The 25,719-nt window shown below is 37.7% G+C and overlaps 2 long non-coding RNA genes across 2 annotated transcripts; both read right to left on the bottom strand.

The window, feature by feature from the left end:
- Positions 1–20,636: 20,636 nt before the first annotated feature.
- LOC133784480 (uncharacterized) lies at positions 20,637–21,151 on the bottom strand. The gene is made up of 2 exons (XR_009871364.1): positions 21,068–21,151; positions 20,637–20,920 (listed from the first exon to the last, which is right to left on the bottom strand). It is a non-coding gene; the product is annotated as an uncharacterized LOC133784480 (long non-coding RNA).
- Positions 21,152–23,952: 2,801 nt separating this feature from the next.
- LOC133784479 (uncharacterized) lies at positions 23,953–25,274 on the bottom strand. Its single transcript, XR_009871363.1, has 4 exons — positions 25,166–25,274; positions 25,000–25,050; positions 24,190–24,274; positions 23,953–24,053 (listed from the first exon to the last, which is right to left on the bottom strand). It is a non-coding gene; the product is annotated as an uncharacterized LOC133784479 (long non-coding RNA).
- Positions 25,275–25,719: the final 445 nt, after the last annotated feature.

Here is a 25,719-nt window from a genome sequence, read left to right as displayed (position 1 = left end):
AATCGTGACAAATGATGCAGCAACACGTTGTCTACTTTCAACCAATCTTTTCATCCTTGTCCTTCGTAATATATAATAGATTATTATAAAAATTCCACAGTTGACTTCATCTTCATTTTAATATGTAAATAATTGTTGTCCCATTTAAGGATTATTATCCTATATCGATATATAAAATAAAAAATTTGTAAAGACAATATTTGGGAAGATGCCATGCGTGTTAGTCCCATGTGTTTCACATAAATGATCCTTGTTGCTTTCAATAATACAAAAAGTATACCTTTATATTTGACAAATTATATATATAGTACAAAATACCCCTAAATAATTTTTTTGATGAATTAATTTTATTATATTATTTTTTATATATTTAACTATTTTATAATAGCCTTTAAAAATGTATTTAAGTAAAACAATCAAAATATTAAAAATATATTTGTTGACTCATTTTTTTAGCAATACCCAATTAAATGTGAAATAAATAAAGACATGAGTTTATAATTCTGGTTCGTTCTTAATTAATGACCTACGTTTACTTTTTAGTTTCTTATTAATGATCTCAACTTACTAAAAGATTGAATGATATTGTACAAAACGAGCTTAGGTTAGAGATAAAAGACTACAAGAGAATACTGTTTTTTTAGTAAACATGGTCTAAAGTGTATCTTAAGTGTCTAAAAAATCAATTGATCTCTATTCCTCTTATTTTGTAACAACTCATTAACTTCGAGAAAAATGACACTAAATACAGAAAAAAATACTAATTTGCAAAAATACAGCTTTTTCAATAAAACTTAATGAAAATCTTGAACTTAGAGAATTGTTGAACCACATAATAAATACTTGAGATCTCAAGATTTAAAATAAAATCAAACTTAATTAAAAATAAATTAGAAACATTGTTTTTACAATATAAACCGAAATTGATAAATTTGAACTAACCGAAAGAACATGTAATTACCCAACTACTCTAGACTTTTGTAATGACCCACTACTCTAGACTCTTGGACCATTAACGAAACTATACATACAAATTCTTACTAAAACTTACATTTGCGAAAATACCATAATTTTATTAGAAAACTTATAGAAATAAGAGTTACTTACATAAATACCAAGAAGAATATGAGATCCCATTGTTTGAAAAACAAAACATAACATGATTTATAAAATAAAGGGATTACATAGTAAGTGCGAAAAATACATATAAAGACCATAAACAAATGACTACATCCTCGAAATCAAACTCTCGACTCCTTGACTCCATTCATCATCGATACACAATCTCCAAGCATCCACGAACTTTACCGCCACTAATAGCTATTTTCCTGCACATTTAAACAAAAAGGAATGAGCCTAATGCCCAGCAAGGAAAAATCTAACACATACTTCACATACATAAATTTCATAATAAACATAAAGACATATATCATAACACTTATTACATACACATAGGCCATTATTACTTGGGGTCCCATAGACTAAACAAGTCATATGCCCATGAGATTAGTGGGGTCCTACTAGCTAAGTAGGTCATCTGCCCATAATCTATTTGGGGTCTTGCTAGTCATATGGGTCATATGCCCAAGCCTACAAACATACATATTCATAACATATTTTATAACATATTTCATAACATAACACATAAGATAACACAAGCATTAAACATATAGATTCTATCCTATTTTCCTTACCAAAGTTACCGGGATATGTGGACAGCGTTGGGACTTTGGAACACTCCTAATAACCATTATGAAAAAGAGTGAGTCTAATGAAGAAAAAGAGATGAAAAGGAATGGGAAGACTAAACCATTGAGAAACATACTTACCGCAACTTATGTGCTCAAGAACTTAGATTTCCTAACCAAAATAAGAATGAGGTTAAAAGACTGAGTAGAAGGCTATGAGAAAGAAAATAACATAAAACCAATGAACTAGAGTTTTGGGTTACCTTAAAAACTTGTAAGACCAATCTACACCACAAACCGAAATACTGTAGAACCTTACTTCCCAAAGTGTTTGATAAGCTTATGATGTTTAAGCTTATGATTTCCCCAAACCAGGTGTTTACACTCTCACACTCACTTAGCACTTGCAGCCTCTGAACTTAGAGCAAAAGATGAATAATGGCTGGGTACTAGGTCCTATTTATAGAGTTTAGGAATGAAAGGATCTTGATTTTACTTGAATAAAAATAATAGCTTTTTAGGTGAAAATAATTTGAATAATCGTTCAGCAGAGGCTGAAGACTCGTTCAAAAAGATGCTGGACTTATCAAGAGGTTGAATGGCTGAATGGAAAAAGAATTCAAAAACTTTCAAAACATACTGAAGGAGGCGATATATCGCCCCCTGTAGGCGATATATCGCCGGGGCCAGTATGCCCGAGGCAGTCGTGCATCGTCTCGTGTTTTCCGTATCTACGTGCTGTGATATATCGGCACACGCTGATTAATTAAACATGAAATTACAAATTTTTAGCTAAGTTTGAATGGAGTAAACAGCCTTGACTAAGCCCTCAATGTATTCAAATCTGCTGATTGACCTTATAGCATTCAAACTTTTACCCTTATTAAATTAAATCCTCAAAATTCTTAATCCTTAATCACCCATTCATAACATGTGCTTAAAATCCTATTGGTCCTTATCTAAACCTTATAGTATAATAAATATTATCCTTAATATCAGTCATATAATCAAACCTTAGGTTAAAATTAATATTCTTAAACTATAGGTTAAACTTAGAAAATCTATAAGTACTACTATGAGTGTCCAAATAATTCCCGGTCTGAACCAAAAATCCACAGTTACAAAGATAATACTATACATACTATAATACTACTAAATAATTAGCTAAGTAAAGTTCTTGGACTCTACAATTCTCCCCTACTAAAAAAAATTTCGTCCTCGAAATTTACTTACCAAATAATTCCGGATACCGGCCTTGCATGTCCTCTTCCAACTCCCACGTTGCCTCTCGTTCAGAACTATTACTCCATAGGACTTTGACTATAGGAAAGCTCTTGGACCGTAACTGCTTCATCCCTCTATCTAGGATGCTAATCGGTCGTTCCTCGTAACTTAAGTCTTTCTGGAGTGCTATGGTATTGTACTTGAGGACGTGAGATGGTTCTGACACATATTTGCGTAACATCGAGATGTGGAAGACGTTGTGACTATTGGCTAGTGTTGGCGGTAGGGCTAGTCTATATGCAACTGGTCTTACTTTGTCCAATATCTCAAAAGGACCTATGAATCGGGGCCTAAGCTTGCCTTTCTTCCCGAACCGCTTGACACCTTTCATAGGAGATATCTTAAGGAAGACTTGATCTCCAACATGGAACTCCACATCGCATCGCTTGGTATCCGCATAGCTTTTCTGACGGCTTTGAGCAGCAAGCATACGCTGTCTAATAAGCGCTACTGCTTCTTGAGCTTGTCTAACAGCTTCGGGCCCTAGAAGCTGCCTTTCTCCTACCTCGTCCCAGTGCAACGGTGATCGGCACCTTCTTCCATATAGCAACTCATAAGGTGCCATCCTGATTGTTGACTGGTAGCTGTTGTTGTACGAGAACTCGATTAGTGGTAAGTACTTGTTCCACGATCCTCCGAAATCAAGTATACACGCGCATAGCATATCCTCTAAGATCTGAATCGTATGCTCAGACTGCCCATCTGTTTGAGGATGGAAAGCTGTACTAAGAATTAACTTAGTACCCATGGCTTGCTGTAAGCTTCTCCAAAATCTTGATGTAAACACCGATCCTCTATCTGACATTATCGTCTTGGGGATTCCATGCAATCGTACAATCTCTTGGATGTAGATGTCTGCATATTGGTCTGCCGTGTATGAAGTCTTAACAGGCAGGAAATGAACTGACTTGGTTAGTCTATCTATTACTATCCAAGCGGAATCATGCTGCTTATTCGTCTTTGGCAGACCAGTCACGAAATCCATGGCTATATCATCCCACTTCCATTCTGGCACGCTAAGTGGTTGTAATAAGCCTGCAGGGCGCTGATGCTCCGCTTTCACTTGCTGGCATACCAGACACTTAGATCCATACTCCGCTATGTCCTTCTTCATCCCTGGCCACCAATAGATTGCCTTGATGTCATGAGTCATCTTGGTAGACCCTGGATGAACTGAGTACGGGGTACTGTGCGCTTCTTCTAAAATCGCCTTCTTAATACTTTGCTCATTTGGCACGCATACCCGATCCTTATATCTCAATAATCCTTGGCTAGTTATTGAAAAATATGTAGTCTTTCCTTCTCTGACTACATCCATGTGTGCTACTAGTGTGTCGTCATGTCCCTGACCAATTCGTATACCCTCTAACAAATTTGATTGGATAGACAAGTTAGCCAGCTTACCTACAACCACTTTTATTCCGGCACTGATAAGCTCCTGCTGTAGCGGTTTTTCTATCCCGGATAAGGCTGCTAAATTCCCACAGCTTTTCCTACTAAGCGCATCGGCAACTACGTTCGCCTTCCCTGGGTGGTATATGATTTCGCAGTCGTAATCCTTTACTAACTATAACCATCTGCGCTGCCTCATGTTGAGCTCCTTCTGCGTAAAGAAGTATTTTAAACTCTTGTGGTCCGTATAAATCTCCCACCGTTCTCTGTAAAGATAATGGCGTCAGATTTTTAACGCAAAGACCACCGCTGCCAACTCCATATCGTGAGTTGGATAACGTTGCTCATACTCCTTCAACTGTCGTGAGGCGTAGGCTATCACCTTGTCATTTTGCATCAGCACGCATCCCAATCCTAGCTTTGATGCATCGCAGTAGACTACGAATTTATCGTTAGGTGTCGGTACACTAAGTACTGGTGTTGAACAAAGCTTATCCTTAAGCAATTGGAAGCTTTCCTCACACTTATCATTCCAGTTAAACTTTTGTTGCTTCCGAGTCAGGTTGGTGAGTGGAGTGGCTATCTTTGAAAAGCCCTCTACAAACTTCCTATAATAACCTGCTAGCCCTAAGAAGCTTCTTACTTCTGATGCGTTCTTTGGTCTAGGCCAATCCTTCACGGCCTCTACCTTTGATGGATCTACTGCATCTTCGTCTTTCGATATGATGTGCCCGAGGAACGCCACTTGTGAAAGCCAAAATTCGCATTTCTTGAAATTGGCGTAGAGTTGATGCTCCTTCAATCGTGTTAAAATCAGCCTCAAATGTTCCTCGTGCTCTACTTCATCCTTGGAGTATATTAAAATGTCGTCGATAAACACAACGATGAGTTTATCCAAATAGTCTTTGAAGACCCTATTCATTAAGTCCATAAACGCGGCTGGTGCGTTAGTAAGACCAAAAGACATCACCAAGAACTCGTAATGTCCATAACGAGTCCTAAAGGCTGTCTTAGGAATATCTTCTCCCTTTACCTTGAGCTGATGATACCCAGATCGTAAATCGATCTTAGAAAATACAGTCGCGCCTCGGAGTTGATAAAAAAAATCGTCAATTTGAGGAAGCGGGTACTTGTTCTTAATAGTTACTTTGTTCATCTCACGATAGTCTATGCACATCCGCATACTTCCGTCCTTCTTCTTCACGAATAGTACCGGAGCTCCCCATGGTGAATGGCTTGGCCTAATAAAACCCCAGTCTAGGAGTTCTTGTAGTTGTGTCTTTAACTCCTTGAGTTCCGTAGGTGCCATCCGGTATGGTTCGTTAGAGATTGGCTCAGTGCCTGGTACTAATTCTATCGTGAAGTCTATTTCTCGATTTGGCGGCAATCCTGGCAAGTCATTAGGAAATACCTCTGGAAATTCTTGTATAACTCGAACATCTCCAACCTTAAGTGATGTCTCCTTCTCCACATTCGTGATGCTGGCTAAGAACGCTTGACATCCTTTCTCCATCATTCGTTGAGCTTTGAGAGATGATACTAATGGGGTGCGCAATTCTGAAGCTTGTCCCATAAAGCATCGTCTCTGGCCGTCAGGAGTCTCGAACATCACCTTCTTGCATTTGCAGTCGATCGTTGCGCCATGCCGTGCTAGCCAATCCATGCATAGTATTACGTCGAAGTCCTTGATCACTAGCTCTATCAGGTCTTCTTCTAGTTCTATGTCCTCAATCTTGATCGGTACGCCTCGTACTATTCGTAATGATAGAACTACTTTGCCCGAAGGCAACTCGGTTACAAACCTCTTTCTAAATCTTTTACTAGGTTTGTCTAGTTTTTCTATCATTCCTAACGAGATATACGAGTGAGTGGCTCCCGAATCAAATAATACATGACATAAGTTATTGAGGATAGAAACCTGACCTGTGACCACCTTGTTGCTAGCATCGGCCTCTCCTTGGGTTAAAGCAAAAACCCTAGCAGGAACCATCTTTTCGTCCTTCTTCCCTTCTGGCTTTTGCTGAGGACAATTTCTTTAACGATGCCCTTCTTGACCACAGTTGAAACACTCCTTGGTGTTTGCGTGGCATTCTCTAGGATGCTTCTTCTGACACTTAGAACATGGCGGGTATTCCACATAGCCCGACCTATTCCCTCTGTTATTCGTAAGTGCCATCTTATCACTGTCGAACTTCTTATTATCCGGATGCCCTCTTTTCTGGCCGTTATCGTTGTTGCTGGACTGATTACTGCCATTATGGTTGTTGTTGTTCCGACTGACCTTAGGTTGGCTCTGCTGTCTAGGTTCAGGCTTACTGGCTTCTTCTTTGCTTGCATTGGCCTGCAACCTTTCTACTTCGATTGCCATCTCAAGAACGTCGGCATATGTAGTGTTTCCCGGGTTTGCTAGCTTAACCCCCATTTCGATCTTCGGTCGAAGTCCTCTAACAAACTTGTTCACCCGCAGAAAATCGGTTGGGACCATCTCTGAGGCGAACTTGGCTAAGCGGTCAAAGTGACGAGCATATTCCACCACTGATAAATTGCCTTGCTTCAAGTTGTAAAACTCCTCAACTCTTGAAGCGAGCACAGCTGAGTTGTAGTACTTTTTGTGGAACAGCTCCAAAAATCGGGTCCATGTCATGGTGGCGACATCATGGGATTGCTGGACCAAGTCCCACCATATCCTGGCATATTTCTTGAGCAAAGACGAGACGCAGGATATGCGGTCCGCATTACTGAGATTCATGTGGGCCAGAATCGGCTCCACATTCCTTAGCCATTCTTCTGCTTCAAAGGGGTCCGTAGTCCCTTCGAAGTTTGGAGCGTGCTGCTTGCGGAACCTTTCATACACTGGCTCCAGGTGCTGTACTGGATACGGCGTGTAATTCATCATTGGCCATCCCCCATATGGACCAACTTGTTGGGGTGCTGGGGCCATTTGCTGTGGCTGCGGTTGTGGCTGTGGCGGAGGCTGAGGTTGAGATTGAGTCTGTTGGCGTTGTTGCTGCAGAAGTTCCTCGACTTGCTGTCGCAGCCTGGCAATCTCCGCAATGTTGTCAGCTGGCGATGCCGACGCGTTGCGGCGAGCAGTAGCACGCACTCCCCTTCGGCGAACTGGAGGGATTTCATTGGTCGCTGGAACATCGCTGGAGGCGTTCCCGTTGGTGCGTGCAGATCTTCGGAGCGACATCGTAGCAGAGTTCTAACAGTTGAAAGAAACATGTTAGAACTTTACCTAATAGGCTCTAAGGCAAAACTTATTCTAAAACAAACATATCTCGGACCTATTTATTATGACTTCTTATGAAAAGTTATATAAGTCTTTATTTATTATTTAGTGTAGGTTTCTATACTTTAAAAAAACAAGTCATCTTTATTTTCTAAGTGTGTTTCTAATCATCCTATATGACTTAATTCTCAGGCTCGAAACTTATCTTTGTTCCAAAGTTAACCATATTGAGGGAGGGCTGGGATCAGTAAAATCGTTCCCACTACTAAGGCCCCCTAACTCTCAATAAGGAAACTTGGTTCATTGATTTGTATCCACCCTCACCGAACTTACTCATTATTCATTTTATTTATTACTTATTATGGTTGCGAAAATAAAATCAAACTCATACATGATAATAATATAGCATGTTATTTATTTGGAAAAAGATTTTCACTTATTTACAATCATAAAATAAAAAGTAAATAAAACAAACAATAAAAACTATTCTAAAAATCGGGATCTTCTACATCTGATCCGTCATCTAGCATATCGTCATTTATCTCCTCATAATCATCATTGTCATGAGCATCAAAATGTCCTCTAGGAAGGTTTGTGAGAATCCTATGTTTTTGCTCATTTGTGAACTGGAACTCGAATTTTGCAGTGAACCTAACTAAGAGGAAATAATATCTCATTGCTAATGGTAGTTCATCCTCATCATTCATGTTTTCCCATATTTCTTCTAAGGCTGCTATTACATGATGAAAATCTTTAAATAGCCTAATTATTAGTACATATTGTTCTGTTGATCTTAACATTATTTGCTTAGCCTCTTGAAGGCCACCTATCTCTTGGTGGAACATGAGCAATCTTCGAGTGATCCTTTCTAGTGCTCCTATGGTATTTCTTGGCTCCCTTATTCTTTTTAAAGCCTTAATGGCTCGGATATCTTGGTAGGTTAAAGCTCCGTTCATACTTAACTGAAAACATAAACACTAAAGTTGTTAGCTATACACATAAGCAACATAACTAGTAACTTACATACTTACTTGGCGGTCAGATTCGAAGCTTTGAGCATGTGTATCGAGGAGAACTTCATGCGAAGGAACCATTTCTCTGATACCAACTGTAATGACCCACTACTCTAGACTCTTGGACCATTAACGAAACCATACATACAAATTCTTACTAAAACTTACATTTGCGAAAAATACCATAATTTTATTAGAAAACTTATAGAAATAAGAGTTACTTACATAAATACCAAGAAGAATATGGGATCCCATTATTTGAAAAACAAAACATAACATGATTTATAAAATAAAGGGATTACATAGTAAGTGCGGAAAATACATATAAAAACCATAAACAAATGACTACATCCTCGAAATCGAACTCTCGACTCCTTGACTCCATTCATCATCGACACACAATCTCCAAGCATCCACGAACCTTACCGCCACTAATAGCTATTTTCCTGCACATTTAAACAAAAAGGAATGAGCCTAATGCCCAGCAAGGAAAAATCTAACACATACTTCACATACATAAATTTCATAATAAACATAAAGACATATATCATAACACTTATTACATACACATAGGCCATTATTACTTGGGGTCCCATAGACTAAACAAGTCATATGCCCATGAGATTAGTGGGGTCCTACTAGCTAAGTAGGTCATATGCCCATAATCTATTTGGGGTCTTGCTAGTCATATGGGTCATATGCCCAAGCCTACAAACATACATATTCATAACATATTTTATAACATATTTCATAACATAACACATAAGATAACACAAGCATTAAACATATAGATTCTATCCTATTTTCCTTACCAATGTTACCGGGATATGTGGACAGCGTTGGGACTTTGGAACACTCCTAATAACCATTATGAAAAAGAGTGAGTCTAATGAAGAAAAAGAGATGAAAAGGAATGGGAAGACTAAACCATTGAGAAACATACTTACCGCAACTTATGTGCTCAAGAACTTAGATTTCCTAACCAAAATAAGAATGAGGTTAAAAGACTGAGTAGAAGGCTATGAGAAAGAAAATAACATAAAACCAATGAACTAGAGTTTTGGGTTACCTTAAAAACTTGTAAGACCAATCTACACCACAAACCGAAATACTGTAGAACCTTACTTCCCAAAGTGTTTGATAAGCTTATGATGTTTAAGCTTATGATTTCCCCAAACCAGGTGTTTACACTCTCACACTCACTTAGCACTTGCAGCCTCTGAACTTAGAGCAAAAGATGAATAATGGCTGGGTACTAGGTCCTATTTATAGAGTTTAGGAATGAAAGGATCTTGATTTTACTTGAATAAAAATAATAGCTTTTTAGGTGAAAATAATTTGAATAATCGTTCAGCAGAGGCTGAAGACTCGTTCAAAAAGATGCTGGACTTATCAAGAGGTTGAATGGCTGAATGGAAAAAGAATTCAAAAACTTTCAAAACATACTGAAGGAGGCGATATATCGCCCCCTGTAGGCGATATATCGCTTGGGACAGTATGCCCGAGGCAGTCGTGCATCGTCTCGTGTTTTCCGTATCTACGTGCTGCGATATATCGGCACACGCTGATTAATTAAACATGAAATTACAAATTTTTAGCTAAGTTTGAATGGAGTAAACAGCCTTGACTAAGCCCTCAACGTATTCAAATCTGTTGATTGACCTTATAGCATTCAAACTTTTACCCTTATTAAATTAAATCCTCAAAATTCTTAATCCTTAATCACCCATTCATAACATGTGCTTAAAATCCTATTGGTCCTTATCTAAACCTTATAGTATAATAAATATTATCCTTAATATCAGTCATATAATCAAACCTTAGGTTAAAATTAATATTCTTAAACTATAGGTTAAACTTAGAAAATCTATAAGTACTACTATGAGTGTCCAAATAATTTCCGGTCTGAACCAAAAATCCACAGTTACAAAGATAATACTATACATACTATAATACTACTAAATAATTAGCTAAGTAAAGTTCTTGGACTCTACAACTTTGGACCATTAACGACAACTATACATAGACACTAATTTTTAATAAAACTTACAAGTGAAATAATCAATACTTCATTAAAACTTGTAAAACAAATGTTAAACTACATAAAATTTAAAGTAGGATATGTGATCCCATTGTTTTTAAAAGAAAAACATAACATAATTTTAAATAACATGGATTACATAATAAAATACGGAAAAATACATATAAAATTTAAAGAGACTTCATCCTTGAATCAAACTCTCGGTCCATCGATTCCATCCCGCCTCAATACACATTCCCAAGCTTCCAAGAACCTTTCCCGCCCCCAAAGCTATTTTCCTGCACTTATATAAACATAAAGGAGTGAGCCTAATGCCCAGCCAGGAAATCCTAACATGTAAACCATATACATAAAATTCATAATGCAACATAAAACATATCATAAACATATGTCACACATACTATAATGGCCATTATTACTTGGGGTCCCATAAACAAAACAAGTCATATGCCCATTAGATTTGTGGGGCTTGCTAGCTAAGCAAGTCATATGCCCATAAATTTATTGGGGCTTGTTAGTTGTACAGCTCATATGCCCAAGTCTACAATCATACATATTATAGCATATAGCATATAACATAACACATAATCATAAGATAACATTTATCATAACATATAAATCATATAACATAACATATAAAATCCTATCCTATTTTCCTTACCAAAAGTACCGGGATATGAGGACAGGTTTGGGACTTTGGAACACTCCTAAAAACCATCAATGAAAGGGTGAGTATATTGAAGAAAAATGAATGAAAAGAATGGACAAACTATACCATCAAGAATATACTTACCAAAAACCTTATGTTCAAGATCTTAGATTTCCTATCCAAAAATAAAGAATAAAGTTAGGGTGCTGAGTAGAAAACTATAAGATCTTAAGGAAAACAATAAAAATAAACTAGAGTTTGGAATTACTTGAATGCTTATATGACCAATCTAAACCTCAAACTGAAATGTGCTATAAACCTTACTTCCCAAGTGTTTGGTAAGCTTATAATGGTTAAGCTTATAATCCTTAACCCAAGTGTTAACACTCTCAATAATAACCTAGCAGCTTGCAGCCTCTGAACTTAGCTTAATGAATGAATATATGGCTGGGTACTAGGTCCTATTTATAGAGTTCAAGAATGAAAAGATCTTCATTTAACTTGAATAAAATAATGGCTTTTTAAGTGAAAAATATTTGAATTATTGTTCAATAGAGGCTGAAGACTCGGTCAGAAAGATGCTGGACTTATCAAGAGGTTAAATATTAAGAATGAGAACGTTTTCAAAAACATTCAAAAATATACTAAGGGAGCCGATATATTGCCCCTTGTAGGCGATATTTCGCCTGGGCCAGCATGCCCGAGGAGATCGTGTGAAGTTTCGTGTTTTTCGTATTGTGACAGTCAGAATTCTGTGATCCGTAAGGGGAAAGACCGGGTAAGCTGTGCAATCCCACATCGCCTGGTGAAGGTCAAGTGTGATGATTCTAAGACTGTGTAGGTATGGGACTACATAGTTGAATAGGGCTTAAATGGATTGATGGGTACTACCTATATCAACAAGATGCATCTTCTTTTCAGTAGCCCATTACTTAAGAACTCCAAAGTTAAGCGTGCTTGACCTGGAGTAATCTCAAGATGGGTGACCTTCTGGGAAGTTTTCCGAGGAAGCGTGCGAATGAGGACAAAGCACGTTGGAAAGACTCGTGTTAGTTTGTAGGGCCAGTCGTCATTCCAAGAAGTAGCCATAGTGACGTGGGGAGTTACAAATGGTATCAGAGCCTTAATTTAACCAGAAGTGTGGCCAACAGGGACGTCGGGCCCGTAAGGGGGGGGTGATTGTGACAGTCAGAATTATGTGATCCGTAAGGGTAAAGACCGGGTAAGCTGTGCAATCCCACATTGCCTGGGAAGGTAAAGTGTGATGATTCTAAGACTGTGTAGGTATGGGACTACACAGTTGAAGAGGGCTTAAATGGATTGATGGGTACTACCTATATCAACAAGATGCATCTTCTTTTCGGTAGCCCATTACTTAAGAACTCCAAAGTTAAGCGTGCTTGACCTGGAGTAATCTCAAGCTGGGTGACCTCCTGGGAAGTTTTCCCAGGAAGCGTGCGAGTGAGGGCCAGTCGTCATTCCAAGAAGCAGCCATAATGACGTAGGGCGTTATAGAACAAAATTAGACAAACGATAATAAATCTCCAAGTTCGACGCTAGGTTGCATTGATCTCTCCATTTAACCCACTCAAGGCCGTTATGGGCTTCACACGTCACTGCCAAATCATTTATCCACACACATAAATAAATAAGGGTAAGCCTAATGCTTAGTGTTGATCCTCATTTTGGTCAACGACACGGAGTCTAGAAAATGTCAGAAAAATAATAAAGAGCTTGAGAAAATGATCTAATGGAAAATAGAGAACACAAGGAATTATAGTGGTTCGACCTCAATGGTTGGTAATAACCTATGTCCACTTGATACTATTATTAGTATTGAACTCCAAAGGTGTGATCAAAGAACTAGGTTTCCTGAGTTTCACAGACCTTAGAAGAAGAAAAAAATACAAACGATGGATAATAGTAATAGATTTTGGAAAATGAGAAAAAGACCGATCCCCTTCCTTGAGCTATTCTTTGCATATTTATAGACTCAGGAAAGGTTACATGAATCAATTAATAATATCTTTCCTTAATAAATGGATCTTCCAGTCATAATGAAGAGATATTCTCGGAGGTCATTACAACTGTACAGATCTTTACATAAATGAACGGGATATACGATCAGTCTGGTCATAGGTAAAACTTGATCTCCGCATGCAGAAATGTTTCTAGTCGATAGGCGAGCAGTATCTCTGCCACTTGTAGAAAACCCTTGCCAAGTCATCAGCAGATCTTTTTTCGGGTAAACATTTGCCCCCCAAGTTTATTTATTGCGACCAGTAATAAGTAAACTTAGGAAACTGACTTGTCGTATACCCCACAAAATCTATCAGAGCCTCTCGTGCGTTCTTAAAAACTGTGACCTAATCACGTCCAATCATGCCTTTTCGATTTCCAAGTAACCTTTTCGGTGGCTATTACACTCCCCCATGCCTTGAAAAATGTAACTCATGATTACCCATTTTTAACATATCTCAGCCTCTATAAATAATCCTCACTTGTACCTTTTAACACTTTACTCGCCATTTTCTTGCCAAGAACTCTCAAGAACTCCATCTCATAGCTCAAAACATCGAAGGATTTCTGTTGCTGTTCCAAGGATCTCCCGTTTGCTTGCTCAAAGTCACTCCACTTTAGAATCTTCAAACTACTTCTAGGTAAAAAAAATTTTAAACCTTCTGAGATGCCATGCATACTGTTTTTGAGTTCTGAAACTTTCCGTGTTCTTGGGTAAAATTTAGTAAGGATTTTATGTATACCGTTTGATGCTTGATAAGGTAGTGTAGTTTCTCTCTGTAGGAGTTAGGAATCAGTTTCATAGTCAGGATCATAGGTTTAGGGCGTAAAATCGAAGTAAAAATTCGATTTTTAGGGTAGCTAAAAAATTGGGTTTTTCCTGCCCCTTTTGGAGTTGAAAAAGCTTTTTTCAAGAAAAACTTTTTACTTTCACTTTTTGATCCGTTTTTCAAACTGTTTGCATAAAACTTAGTGTTTCGGTTAGAATGTTGCTGGTCGTAGACGCAAGCAATGTTATTCCAACTTTCAACATAAGCTCCCAGGCTGGGTGTCTCATCTCCTCCTTTCTCTGTTCGCAATTTACATGCAAGACCCGTGGAGTGAAGAAAGACTCATCGACAACGACCTGCTAGCTCAACTGCTCGAGGACGAAGAACCACCTTCTTCATTGATACCCGAAATTCCATTTTCTCGTGCCAATCCAAACACTTCCCCTGTATTGACTCAAAACATGGCTCGTACAAAAACCAAAGCCCAAAAAAGGAGAACTGCTGATCCTTCTCATCAGCCTGCTCCTTCGGCTGATGCTCCCTCGACCAGTGGTCAGGACGAAAATGCTCCCGTTCCCAACATCCAAAGACACGCCAGACCCCGACATGCCATTCAACCAGATGTTGAGTGGCATTTGGTTCCTGCGAGCAAGGTGACGATCAGGATGATCACCAATTATCTTAACAAATACGATCTCATGGGGGTGACCTTAGTCAGACCCAACCAAGACCAAAGCGCGAACCTTCCTGGGGGAGCCTTCAGCGCCTGGTCGAGGTTTCACATTGAGGCAGGGGCTACCTTGCCTCTTCACTCATTCTTCCAGGAGGTAGCCAACTATTTCAGAGTTGCCCTCTTTCAAATAACCCCAAATGGATATAGAATGCTTGATGCACTCTATATCATGTGCAGTCAAAAGAAATGGCTCGTGCCATCGCCTCATGAGGTCAACTATTTGTTCGACCTCAAATCCAACCCCAACCAAGAAGGCACGAGGTTTTTTCATTTCTGTCATCAGGAAACCGGGCGTACCTTCCTGACTGACACGACCCACATATCAAACTTGGGGAGGTACTATCAGGAGTACTTCCTCATGACTGACATGGTCGCAGACAACCTGGCCTTCGCACAAGGAGGTAAAACTTTCGTATCACCGGTCGTCATTTCTTCACTTCCTATTTTCCTCCACATTTTCTTAAACTGTTAATATCTTTAAAGTCCATGACTGCGACCAGACCCAACTCCAGAAATGGAGTTGAGATCGGTGCTCCTAGCCAGCATGACTGACGCAGAAAAGAGCGTCAAACATCTGGTTACGGAGGCTAACCTTAGGCTAGTTGGCCTCTTGGCCCCTCATTAGGACATGAGGGTGCCTTCAGTAGGGGATGCCTTTGCTGAGGAGGAACCCGAGCAGCAACCCTTAGTGCCACCCCCACAGAGGAGGCCGACTGGGGCCATGATCAGGGAACTTGCTGGCACTCCCCCAGCAAAGAGGCCCTCGGCCCCCTTGGGGAAAGGAAAGAAGAAGGCCACCAAGCCTGTCGAACTCTCTGATGATTCGTCGGATGACAATGATACAGTTATTTCCCTTCTAAATGATTTGCCAATTCCCTGTCTTCTATTCGACGGGGACAGAAACTTTAAATATGCTCCACATTTAGGTCCAGACTTCTTCATGTCAAAGAGTGAGTATAAGGCTAGTAGAGTCTTTAGGGTAGCGACCAGTAATAATAGCTCGGGTATTTGACTTTGCGATCCTTCTTTGCTTCTTTTTCTAATGTAATACACTTGGTAATTTATGCCATCTAACTGTACAACCTTTATTCTTCTTTTTCAGACATGGACTTCATCAATGTATTCAACCTCTACAACACTCTTGAGGCTGCTACGGCCTCCCCAACCAGGAAGAAAAGCAGCAAAAGACACCAAGGGGAGGGTAGCAAAGCGCCTAAGGGAAAGAAAGCCCAGAATGAAGGCCTTTCAGAGGATAAACCTTCTGGCACCGCAACTTCAACTCCTCCCCGCGAGCAGCAGACTCCTTCTGCTCTGGTTGGATCGACTACTCCTCCCACACCCCGACCGACCAGTCCCAGCAGGATGATCCGACTCCTACTGGGGGCGAGATGGTTGGTCGCGCCTACAAATTAATCAAGGAGAGGATCACCAAGATCGCGAAGCACGACATCTACCGAAAGGCAATGGCTGCTACAGAGACAATGAGGGTCGACCCAATTTTGAACCTTTCCCTGAACGAGTTCACCAGTGTAAGTCATTTTTCTACAGAAACAGGTCTTCTTTTAGTTTACTATTTTTCTTGACTTCTGTTCTGACTGTAGGCCATGCTGATCCTCACTGCCGGCTGAATTTTCCTGGGAGCCATCACCGAGCAGGCCAGAACCTCAGAGCAATGGCACGAGGATGAACTTAAGGCTACTGAGGCCAAACATGCTGAGCAGCTAGTAGCGGTGGAGGATGAAAAGGCACAACTGGTGAAGGAGTTGGAGGAGAAAAATAAATCTCTGGAAAATATTTGTGAGCAGAGGAAACCAATTTAGGGAGTCCAACCGCTTTAACTTTCGGGCGGCCCAACAGCTTGAGGTGGACCTAGTCGCGAGTAGGTAGGAGACCGCTACTCTGGAGGGCCGGGTTGAGAAGTTGGAGAAAGCAAACACCAACAATTTAGAGAGGTACTAGAGTGCCACCCTTCAATGCTTCTACGATTTCTGGAAGCATAATTAAGGTGCCAACTTTGACTACCTTCCCGAAACTTCGAGGGCTGCTGAGCTTGCTCGCTACGCTGCCCAGTTGGCGGAGGAAGAAAAATCAAGGGTTCCTGGTTCCCCTGAAATCTTGCTGGCCGCTGGGATGGAAGGGGCGAACAATGAGGCTATGGGCGCTGTCGACCAGAACCTTCCCCATGATCCTCCGACTCCTTAGTCTTTTTTTTTTCTTATATTCCATCTTTTTCAACTACGAGACCTACTTCAGCCAAGTTATCTTGCCATCATTGACATTGACATTCTTTGAAAGGTTTGCAGCAAAACCATCTGAGAATTCAACTGACTTCACAAATTCATAGAAAACTCGATGCTTCAGGACACTGAGGGTGTAACTGGCGTGCGATTTCTTCCACTTGTTTCCCTAATTTTCATGTCTGCTAGATCAAGTCTTGCATTGTCAGTGTCTTTAGATTTTCCCTTAAATTTCAACAAAGTTCCCAAGACACTATCGCAAACATTCGTCTCAATGTGCATTACATCCAAGTTATGCCTCAACAATAATTCCTTCCAATAACCAAGCTAAAAAAATATGCTCTTCTTCGACCAATTAAGTTAAGCCAGAGCCCTTTTGCGTTTCACACCACCAAATTCTTTGTGTTTCCCAGGTTGTCTAATCTGCAAATTCTCTAATTGCTTCAACACATCATCACTGGAGTAATCGTTCGATGGTGGCCTAAGTTCCTTATTATCGTTGAATAGTGCTCATTTACTCCTCCATCCATGATCCATATCAAGAAACCTTCTATGGACAGTGTATGCAATTTTACTTCTAATCCCTACAGAGGGAGTTTCTTCATGTGGGGCACGCATTGTACCCTTTTGTGCTCCACCCATACATCGTAGCATAAGCTCGGTAGTCGTTAATGGTCCACAAGATTGTTGCACACATATTGAATAAGGTATCATTGTATGCATCTCGTGTTTCGACACCATTCACCCATAACTCCTTCAGCTCATCAATCGAAGGTCTCATATAGACATCAATATCTTTTCCATGTGAAGAAGGACCTGGAATTAGAATAGACAACATTAATGATTGTGGTTGCATGCACTTCCACGGCAGAAAGTTGTATGAGACAAGTATCACAAGCCACATGCTGTAAGAGTTGCTCATGTTCCCAAAAGGATTGAAACCATCCGTAGCCAACCCAAGCCTAACATTTCGAGGTTCGGCTGCGAAAGATGGGTACAACTTATCAAGGTGCTTCCACACCTTATTGTGAGCGGGGTGCCTCATCACACCATCTTCCTTTGGCCTTTTAGAATAGTGCCATCTTATATCCTCTGCAGTTGTAATGACCCAACTATCTATGAAACTTAGGTCATTAAACCCACTAGACTTAAGCACAACTTTGAAGAACATACATAAGAAAATTCATAACTTTATTGAAAACTTTAAAGAAACAATATTTGTAATACATAAATGAGCTCATTGTTTTAAAATAAAACATAACTTTAAATAAAATTGTTTACAAGGCTACATGTGGAAAAATACATAAAAACATAATTTTAAAGAGACTAAAAAAAATGTTGTCCTTGAATCGACACGCAGCCCATCCACTCCATTCACCTCCATACACACACCAAGCTTCCAAGAATTCTTCCGCCTCTGCATCTATTTTCCTGCATCATACTAAAAGAAAAGGAGTGAGCCTAATGCCCAGCAAGGAAAAACTACTAACAACATAAACATACACATAAAATCATATCATAACATATGCTAAAAACATATCATAACATATACTAAAAACATATCATAACATATACTATATAAGACTATACTAATAATGGCCATTATGACATGTGATAACCCATCTACGTCCCCTGTCTAATATTTGAGGTGGGTTAGATCACATGTAGTGTATGATAACCCATCTACGTCCCCTGTCTAATATTTGAGGTAGGGTAAATCATAACATAACATATAAAAACATAAACTTATCATAACATATTAAACATAACATAACATAAAAACATAACATATCATACAAACATACACGATCTAGCCTATTTTCCTTACCAAAATACCGGGATGATGAGAACAAGGTCAGGATTGTGGAACACTCCTAAAAACCATTAATAGAGAGGTGAGTTTTCTAAAAGAAAGAGATGAAGAGGAATGCACTAAACCATCGAGAAGATACTTACCAACAAGAAATCTCAAGTTTGAAGAACTTAGATGCCTAACCAAGAATAGAGAAGATTGGGTTAGGAATTAAGTAGAGAAAAACTATAAGAACTAACAATACAGAAAAGGAACTAAGAATAGGAATACCTTTGAAATTGCTATGACCGAACTACACCTCGAAACCGAAATACATTCTATGAACCTTACTTCCCAAGTGTCTAATAAGCTTAGAATGACAAAGCTTATAACCCCAACCCAGGTGTTTATCACTCTATAGTCTCACTAGCACCTAGAAGGCTCTGATCAATGCTTGAAGAATGAATGAAAAGACTTGGTGCTAGGTCCTATTTATAGACTTCTAGGAATAAAAATCTTCTTTTTGGCTTTGAATAAAAATAATGAATTTAATTGAAAATATTTGAATATCTTCAGCCAAAGGCTTAGGACTTGGTCAACAAAACTTGATTTTTAAAAATAAAAAAAAAAATTAATCAAAACAAATAGAATCCTAACTTCTAACTCCCTAAATCTCGTAACTCTAAACTAACCTACAGTAAAATCAATATATCTAGAGCTATAGGACTCCGATTTAAAATATCGTTTTACAGTTAGAAAGCTAATTAAATTATCTACAACTTTTTAGAAATACTATTTTTCGAAATTCATAACATAACTAGGTCAAAAATAGGTCAGAAGTTAAAGTTACAAAAAAAAATCTATTTAATTATCTAAATAACAACCTAATCCACAAATAAATAAAATTGTGACTCTAAATATCTAAATATCTAAATAAATATCATGCTCCTAACAGATTCTGGTGAAGACTAAGTCTTATATTTCCCTTATTAAAATAATAATTCCTTAATAATCATGCTATGACAAGTGTCATAATCTTATTGGCTCTATCTAAACCTTAGGAATAACTATGCTCATGACAAGTGTCATATTCTTATTGGCTCTATCTAAACCTTAGGTTATAACACTACTACAAAAAAGGTTTTTTATGACTAGCATTGCGAGTCCTAAAAAAGGTTTTAGGACTCGCGCCCCGCGAGTCTTCTATTTGAGAGACTTAAAAACTAAGGTTTTTTAGGACTCACAGCGCGAGTCCTAAAAAATCTGGTTGAGTGCCTTTAATTAAGTTTTTTGCGAGTCCTAAAAAATCTAGTTGAGTGCCTTTAAGTAATTTTTTAGGACTCTCAACGCTAGTCCTAAAAAAATGTTTTTAGGACTCGCAACGCAAGTCCTAAAAAATCGAGTTGAGTGCCTTTAAGTAATTTTTTAGGACTCGCAATGCGAGTCCTAAAAGATCATGTTGAGTATCTTTAAATTAAGACTTTAGGACTCGCTTTGCATGTCTTTAAAAGTAAACTTTTTTTATAAAAAAATGCAGCAACAATTTTCATTTTGATTTAAAAAAAATATATCCCTTTTCCAAAATGTAATGTATTATATATGTTAGATTTCTAAAATTTTCAAAAGAAAATACAACAAAATAATTTTTTTATTAATTACTCAAAAATATAATTTTAATATTTACTATTTAGTCTACTCAGCTTACAAAATCATATTACATGATAATTATAGTTCCATATGGATATTTTGGTCAAAGTAATGTTAGTCCATGCCATTCCAAACAAAATTTCAACCAAACAAAAGAATTGATATTTATTTCCCATTCTATTTCTATTCTCACATAAACACTATCATTTCAATCCCAACCAAACAAGATTGTATTAAAAAAAGATGATAAGAAATTGCCTGTACTGTATTACAGTCTAGACAGCCTCAGACTAAGATAGTACATATAAGACATAAAACTACAAACAAAGAACAACAAAGACAGCCTCAGAAAATATGTGATATACAAGGTAAAACTAAGTGGGAAATTTGGCAGGTCTCCTTGAACATCCTTAGTTTTACCACCTACATAAAACACAGGCTGCACAATTACTAAAGGCAACTACAATACTAATTTAATCAGCAGAACATCTTAAGAACCAATAGGTTTATACAAAAACCACAACATCAAATAATCAAGTAGGAACATTTCATACCAATTAATTACTTTACCTGCACTAACATCAAGTGATGATGGCAACAATGTGCATGGTTCTTTGACTAGTTTCTTCTCTATCTTTTTATTTGAAATTCCAACTTTGCTAAATACATGCTGCCATTTTGTTCGAGTTATTTATGGAAGTATTTAAGGACATCAGAAAAAGTAAGTGCAAATGAATTGCTTTCTAAATATTTGTCCACATCACCAATAGTAAGATAAAATGCACTTGAAGCACAGGTTCATAACAAGTGATATACATACATTATACACCTCAAGAAGGATAAGAAAATGCTTTTGAGCTTATCCATCAGCTATTAGAGAATAGACAGAGATCCAACAGTGTAGATTTTTTTTATTCTTTGTCAACTTGATTTTCACTTTTGGAAAATGGAATAATAAATATTATTGATGTAAAATAAAAGACTATCAATAGATATAGCAAACCAGGAGAAGAAGCTACAAAAAACTAAATGTAGCACATTGTACTTGTAAAATGTTAATCTAGAACAACTTCAGAACTTGACATTTTATTGCAACATGTTATTTTAAAGTATATGTATCTGTATCTAACTAAGCTTGGAAAGAATAAGTTTTCAAACTCTCAAGTGTAAGAAGATAAAGCAACATCATTTTAGTAATTATGAAAAGGATGAGTATCAATTTCAACACAGTCAAAACTTTATAGCAATGTAGATATTATCCACATCTCTCTACCTATTCTCTCTAGAGTCAGTAGGCATTTGAGATAAACTAGCGTGCAATGTTTAGTTTCTGACCTCTTGACTCATTGAAGGTCTCTGAAGAGAGCTTAAGGATTTCTTCATGAGGAATGAACTTAACTTTACCAGTTTCTACTGGCTCTTTCTTCTTGGAATGAAGTTGTGAAATTGAAAATTGCCCCTTGCTCATTGCTATTGTGACAGCTTCATCTCTCTTCCCAGATTCACAGACTCAATCTTCAGGGACCTCGTGCTTCACTTTTCTTCCCATGCAATAACTGAAAATAGAGAAATATAAGAATCATTTATGATTGATTATTATCAATAGACACAATATATAAGTATGACCTGAATTGGGACTTTCATTGTCTCATTAATTTGTTTAGGCGACCAATTTTTGAGTCCACAGAAACTTGTCTCTTATTTTTCCAGCGCTCAATGTATGATTCATTGGTAAAGATAACCTGACAATGATTACAAATGGAATCAGGTGAATAATGTAAATAATTAGAAGTTCACGAAGCATTGACCAGGTGTACAATGTCAAACTAGGAGAAACAAATACATTACATTTGAGATAGATTATATGGGAAGAAAATAACCAGTTTATAGCCATCATTGTACAGGCTCTGTAGCTTAGCAAGTATTGAAGGATACATCAGAGACCAAGCATCCGGACCTACCCTGCAATAAGTGCATCAACTCTAGTTGTTAGTGAGCCAAATTTGTGTAAAGCTTCCAACAAATGAAGCATTCTGTAAGTGTACACATTGAAAATGTCTCGGGCATCTTAGTTCACAAGAACCTTAAGTGAGCTTGAACATTAGAATCAATATAATAAGATTTAAAAACTATGTATTGGAATGAAATGTATTTTAGTTCGATTTTGTTTAATTTCTTCTGGTAATTATAGTTCAATATACTATACTAATATTGCACTTCAATGAAATGTAATTAATCAGTGCTTAATGAATATTATACAACCTTCTAACAGAAGTGTTTGCAAGACATCCATCAAAATCGAAAGTACCAATTTTACTTGAATCGTGAAGGCCTTCATCCTGTTAGAAGTAAAACACAAAAAAAAAACCATGTTAATAATGTTGAAGTACGAAATTCCCTTCACTATAACTATAGCAGTGTAAGACAACTTGAGCCATATTTAACTCATGCAAATACAATGAAAGAATGTCTAAGAAACACACCAATAAGAAAAACTATCTCACCAGTTATATTTATCATAATAAAAATTCATATACATATAATCATTATGAGCTCTAACTTTTTTTTTTTAATTTGATAAAAGGGTAATTCATCAAACTTCAGCAGATTCGTCATCAAAGTAGACATCCTGCCCAAAAATTACCAAAAATCCTCTACTGAATATACACTTGAAAGAAAAACTAATATTCAATCTCAAGTCAGTAAAACATGTCTCCAAGACTTTATATTCTGTCTATGGCTCACAAAAATTATTTTACTTGTAATCATTTTTATTTTTCAGGGAAAAGAATGAACTCGGTTACGTATGTATATCTATCATGCAAGCACTCTAATAAAAGTTCTACTGATTTTATGACAAACCATCTATGCATCACAAATATAGATCAGATTACGTATTAGCAACAGTAATAGAAATAACATTGGATAATCAGTTTGTCAATATAGAAACTGCATAAATTTCTAATTAAAATAACAGGCTATAGCTTTTGCTAGCAATGCAGGAAAATAAAGCAATGCAGCTTATAGGGCCAATGATTTATAGTTGTCAGGTGAAGCAAAGTAGTACATGTTACAGAAGACATACATAATAGTATCCTCAATCAGTACATAGAAGAACTAGTTAGATCAAACATTAACTTCTGTATAGCAACTTTCTATGAAATTCAAGGTTCAATCAAGTATTTATTAGTGCATGAGAATATTTAGGCAGGGGGAACAAAAATGAACAATATTTAGAGCCTATTGTTATGAACTTTCTTTCTTTAACTGTATGATATAAACGCCTTTCAATGTGCGTTCCAGTTTCTACCAATTATGCTTTTACTTATACATCATGATAGTTCATTCATTATTATTGCAGTGACAAATTTAGAACATTTTATAATGGTTCAAATGCTTTTTTTTAAAGGAGAGGTAAGATTTTACCGTCGGGGGTAAACATTATAAATCTGTAGATGAAGAATCAAGTCCATGAAACCCAATGTCATATGAAATGGTGCCATCAGCCTTGAATAGTCCATAATTTCTCTCAGAAAATAGCAACATGGATTCATTCCTTGAAAGAGTAAAAAGCAGGAAGAGAATTTGGTTAACTTGAAATTGTTAATAGCTAGAACAAACAAAAAACAAAATATCCATTTTCCATTTTCACAAGGCTCCCAAATGCTTCCCCTGGTGTAATAGAACCATACCCTCTCTGAGTTGTGCATGTTGCTCCATAGCCTGTAACTGCATTTTGAGCTCCTTATTCTCAGCAGTTAACCCAGTAGTATCCCTCTACATCACATGAAAATACCAAGTATGAATAATGTGTGTTCTATGACCTTTGTATTGGTTCAATTTAAATTTGGTTTTTTGTTTACTCTTCTAACAGTCATTAAGGTGGTGAGCAGACACACCCCAGTACAAAAGTTAGTATAAAAAAGCAGTGATCACTGGTTAATACTGTCCTAGAAAAATAATCAATATCTTAAACAAAGAATACAGTAATCTCTAATTTAGTTAGCAAAACAACCAATGAACTGATAACTTTTAAAGGCTCACTAATACGAAGGTTCTAATTAAAATAAAAATACATATCAAATAACCGAAAACTCTGGTGTATGGTGACCAATAAAACTGCACAAATCATACAAAAAACAATTGGAGTGCACACCTAAGCTGTTAGGTACAACCATATAATTGGCTTAATCAAAAAAGAAAACAGGTATTTTTCTTGATAAAACATATCCATATGGTACAGTCATTGGTGCTCTCTAAATCAGCCAACAGATCGATTAGTGTAAACACATGTTGTGTCTACCAAGTAAACAAGTATCCCAAGCATCAATTAGTATAAAGAATACATATCCACAAATTAAACAGTAATTTATATAAAGAATATATATTACAAACAAAAAAAATTACGAATGCAGAAAGAATAAACTTGGCACCAAACATTCATAATTGATTACACCTCATAATTCTCCATAACTAAGAAAAAGTCAAGGTCATAATCTTACCTGGAGCAATGCAACCTGCGCAGAATGGGTGGTGGCTTCAGTTTGAAGGGTCTGAAATCAAACCAAAAAAATCAAATATGATAAGAAATCAAACCGAAAAAATCCCAGAAGCCCACTTCATATAAGCTTGAACAATTTCCAAACAGTTAAAGAACAAATCCCAAACCTACACTAGCCCCTCCCTGCACAGCCACCGTCCCTGCCGAGCCCAGCCACCGTCCCTGCACAGTCGACCCAGACCCAGCTTAGCCCATCCTGAACCCCTCCCTGCGCCGTCCTTGCACGATCGCTCCCACCCCCTGAGACCCCTGCGCCGTCGTGCCCAGCCAGGCCGGAGAACCCCACTCGCGAGTCGAGCCCTTGAACCCCTAGGCGACATCGAGCCCAGGCAGAGTGAGAGATGGGAGGACGAGGGAGTGAGAGAGCTGAGTCCCCTGCCTCTGCATCGAGCCCGTCGCCGTGATCCGGCCACCAGCCGTGACCCATGCACGTCGTCAAAGAGGATGGTTGAGGGCTGGTTTTTGAGTTGAGGAAAAGAACGAGAGAGAGAGAGTGAGATTGAGGTTGATGGATAAGGATAGGGTTTAGTTATTATTATTATTATTATTATTATTATTATTTGTTAAAAATATATGTAGTTATTATTATAAAAATATATAAATAAAAAGTATAATAATATTAAGAAAAAATAATATTAGTCTTTATTTTTTAAGTATAACA

This window comes from Humulus lupulus, chromosome 6, assembly GCF_963169125.1.
Source record: "Humulus lupulus chromosome 6, drHumLupu1.1, whole genome shotgun sequence".
NCBI classification, from domain to species: domain Eukaryota; kingdom Viridiplantae; phylum Streptophyta; class Magnoliopsida; order Rosales; family Cannabaceae; genus Humulus; species Humulus lupulus.
This window is presented reverse-complemented; position numbering and strand designations above follow the sequence as displayed.